We start from the raw sequence: 4,738 nt of genomic DNA on the forward strand, positions 1-4,738 counted from the left end.
TGTAGAGAACAAGGGCAAAAATATTATATTTTTATATCTTTAGATTGGAATATTCTCGGAAAAATAGGAATCAAGTGCTTTAATATAAAATACATATATTAATTTTTATTAATAAAAAAATTTTAAATTATTTATTTAAAATAAAATTTAGAAAAAAACAAAAAGCCATTTTGTTTAATTTTAGTACCAATGACAATTTAAGTGCTTATTACAAAACTGCAAAGTGTGCTCGATTTTTGTTGTCAGTCTAGCTGCTATCAGATTTTGTCGCGCAGTTTCTGTTCGGTTTCTGCCGTCAATTTGATGTTAAAGTCTGTCAGCACAATCTGGTCGATTTCTGTTGCTAATCTGCTGTCAAATTGTGTAAGCAGATTCTGTTGACAGAATGTAAGCAGAATGTGACCTCAAATGAGTTCATGCTGCTAACATTTTCTTATCAAATCTGCTGCCAATATTATGTCTGTCAATATTATGCTAGCATTTTGCTGGTTGAATGAATAACAACAATCGATATGCATTTATATCGAAATCGGTTACTAATTTTGACAAGAAGATTTTGTGAAAATTCGCCTTCAGGGACAAACCGCTTTTCGTGTATATGTGTATACGTGTAACTGAAAATGTCATTTTGAATAAAGTTTGAAAAGACACTTTTCACGAACTCGATCTCAAGATCTCAATATTGACAGTACCAATTTTATTCGCAAATTCTGTCGCAACCGAAAGTTCATATCAACATTATATCAGAAAATGTCGTTAGAGTTTGTATTGCTGTTACAATTTCTGAGATATTTGAATTGAAAGTATGATAAAGATAAAATTCCATACTTTCATGTGCTTTTTGTCCCATTAAGCTGCGATACCTGGTTCACGCCGTGCATCATCACAAACTTGCATCTTTGATTACAACTTTACCTTTGATCACCTTTTTTACATCTTATTTTGTCATCCGCCATTTTGAAAAAAATTACCTCTTATAATTGCCGTTCAAATATTCTTAAAGTGGACACTTCAAGCTTCATTTTTTTTAGACATATTTTAATCTTCATTATTTATCAAGTTATGATTATTTAAAATTTGTTAAATTTTGCCTAATTTTTCAGTGTACCGCTTTTTTTGCGGGTGAGTGTATTTATTTAAGGAGATATTACACGAAAAAGAATGTATGCATAACGTACGTATTTAGAAAGTCTACAATGCGGGAATAATGCGGGGGTGTTTCAAATCAAATTTAAATAATTTTCACCTGTAACAGTACAATTGAAGAAATAAGGACCAATGATCTGTCCATTTAAAATTCCACACCACACATTTAAAGACCAGCGATGTTGATTGTCAACTTGTCGGTAATTTTAAATAATGTCTACGCACAATGAGATGCCCAATAATGTGTTTATAATAGTTAAGTATTCTCTTTAAGAAATGCACGTAGTGAGAACCATTTTTCTATAAAAGGGGATAAACACCAAATGGGATCCACAAAGATGTGCATACACAGAGAATTCCAATATCTTTGAAGAGACATTATAAACTAAACCTAACTATTATAAACATATTATTAGGTATCTTGTTGTGTGTAGACATTATTTATTATAAAATTTAAATTATGGTCGACTATTCTTGGAACAAAATCGTTGATATTCTCTTGATACTAGGTGAATGTCGAAGTAATTACCATGCAGTTGCAAAGCTATATCAAATGAGGTACCGAAATAGACGTCATTCTTCAGTCCAAATAATTCATATTATAAAAAGACGAGTCAGGAGAATGATTATTCACCGAGTCAAAAGGCGATATAATGAAAATCGTTTAGATGCACACACCATAGCCACTTTAGCTATGGTTCATATGAATTCTCACATTAGTTGTCGGGAAATAGAGTGTCAGTTAGGAGTGCCAAGATCAACAGCACATAAAATTTTGCAGGGTTGAATAGTATCAGTAAGTTAAAAAGTTAAAAAATTAAATAATTTTAACTTAACTTAGTTAAATTTTATCTATAACTATTAACTTATAATATAATATTTTTGAAGTTAACTATAAATAAAGGAGTCATAAGACGCTGCACACCTGCCTACAAATAATGACTTTTGAGCTGCGTTTAGAAACTTCATCTAGGATCTGCATCTGGATATTATTTTATTCTTGTTTAACATTCAGTGAATAACAAGAATAAAATAATGTACCGTGAATTTCTGAACGCAACCGTCGCAGCCCTGTGTGTTTATTGGGTATCGCGTGTCACATGCGACAAACAAACATATCGCTGGTGTGTAAAATGCAGAAGACATTTGGTGTGTCAAAGTGATTAGTCTCAAGTTTGTGGTTACAGGGATTGTGGAATCGCGGAGAAACATAAAAAACTATTAATGTTATTTATAAAATAAAAACCCTAAAATCAAGAAATAAAAAAATTTAATTTTTAACTTTTCAATTACTTTTTTTTATTAACTTAACTTTTAATTCAATTAATTTCATTATGGATTAACTTGTAACTTAACTAAGTTAAATTTTTAGGCTGTTAACTTTAACTTAACTTAGTTAAAAAAAATTAACTTGCCTAACTCTGGAATTTTGAGATCCTGTAGGTATCATCCTTATCATATTACATTAGTTCACGCCTTAAGCAAAGCTGATCGAAGGCACAGGGTTGCGTTCTGCCGATGAGTTGCAAATCAAATTTCTTCAATTTCGTTATGTTTAGTGATAAAGCAACATTTTTCAGTACCGGCATATTGAACCGACACAATAGTCATTACTGGTCGATGCAAAATCCAAGATGGTATCAACAAGTTGACAATTAACATTGTTGGTCTTTAAATGTGTGATGTGGAATTTTAAATAGACAGATCATTGGTCCTTATTTCTTCAATCGCACTGTTACAGGTGAAAATTATTTAAATTTGATTCGAAACAGACTGCCGGAGCTGCTACAAAATGTTGATCTCAACATGCGACTAAGGATGTGGATTCAACATAACGGAGCACCCCCGCATTATTCCCGCATTGTAAGAGATTTTTTAAATACACGTTATGCACATCAATGAATTGGTCGTGATGGATACGTCGCCTGGCCTCCAAGATCTCCGGATCTTACACCTATCGATTTTTATTTGTGGGGTATACAGGGTGTCCCATTTTAATCGATCACCTCCAATATCTCTTGAACGGTGCATTTTATGGAAAAATGTTTCAGACAAAAGTTTTGGGACTTCGAGGGGGACATAAGATAATAACATTGGTTTGATCCTGAGTGGCGTCGTCAAGGTTAGGACAAAGTCACTTTGAATTTTTTAAATGAAACCCCCAATTTTTCATTACATATTTTTATAGCGCACCTCGAGAGCTTTCCAAAACAAATAAATACAATATTTTTTTATGAAATAAATCTTGGGTTATGAAGCTTGAAAGTTGGAGTACCGTCGACATTAGCATCATCCAAGGTGTCCGAACACTAGCTAAAACCTTTTGAATGTTGTTTAGGATCATGAAATTGATAAAATATGTGAAGATCATGACCGTTGGAAATTATTTTTCTTTTTTTTAAAAAATAAGTATAATTTTCAAAAATTAAAATAAAAGCAATAACCTTTAATGGCCTTGATCTTGACATGTTTAGGTCATGATCCTGAACAACATTCAAAAGGTTTTAGCCAGTGTTCGGACACCTTGGATAACGACCCCTGTCCAGCTGGCCTCCCCCCCACGCAGAAATAAAAAAATTAATAGCTCAAAATTAAAAGCTATTTATGAGCTATCAAACCCCGCAAGTTAAAAATTTTAGCTCGTCTGCGTTAGCAAGAATTTTGATATAAAGGTTTGATATAAAAGGGGGGGGCTGAGTGGACGTCCGCTCAGCCCCCTCCCCACTCCTTACAATTAACAACAGGGAATCGATCATGGGCACATAATTAGGAGCTCTTTATGAGCTCTCAAATCAGTGTAATTTTGAATTTGAAGCTCCATCCCTTATCTCGAAACAGCTCCAAAACTAGTTTAAGCTCAAGAGATAACTCAGGAAAAAAAGCATTGAATCTACCATTTCATTCAACTATATACTTTCAACATTAATTTGCAACAAAAATCATATATAACATTTTATTTATTAGCAGTAACCCCCCAGCAGAGAAACCACCCCTTACGTTCGGCGATCAAGAAAGAACTGTGCTTAAAAATCGATAAATAAATTATTTCACACTGGAAAGTTATCTGTTGATTTATCAGCTCTCAAAATATACATAAATCGACTTTCGAGCTACAACCTCTTGGCTGGGAAACCATTCCTTACGTTCGGCGATCAAAAGGGAACTATACTTAAAAATCGATAAATAAATTATTTTCTGACGGAAAGTCATTTGGAGATCATAATGGATGAAGCAAAAACTTGGCGTGCCCGGATTGCATTAATTAGATGTATATCGGGCACGCCAAGTTTTTGTTTCATCCATTATGATCTCCAAATTGCCCTTACGAAAAAGACGCACGGGCTAGGGATTGTAATTCATATAGTTATTGTAATCCCTCACGAAAATATTACATTCGACGGACCACACGCGTGTAGTTATTGTAATATAAATATTACGGCGGCCAACTTATTACAGTAGCGACACATATTATAAGACGGTACTACAATTTAGTTATTACACAGATCGGAACATACACACGTGTGGTTACTACAGTATGTATAATATTATAAAAAAGTTACAATATAATACATACTTTAATTCATATATACAT

The sequence above is a fragment of the Wasmannia auropunctata genome, unplaced genomic scaffold (genome assembly GCF_000956235.1).
Source record: "Wasmannia auropunctata unplaced genomic scaffold, wasmannia.A_1.0 LD334494.1, whole genome shotgun sequence".
In the NCBI taxonomy this organism is placed as follows: domain Eukaryota; kingdom Metazoa; phylum Arthropoda; class Insecta; order Hymenoptera; family Formicidae; genus Wasmannia; species Wasmannia auropunctata.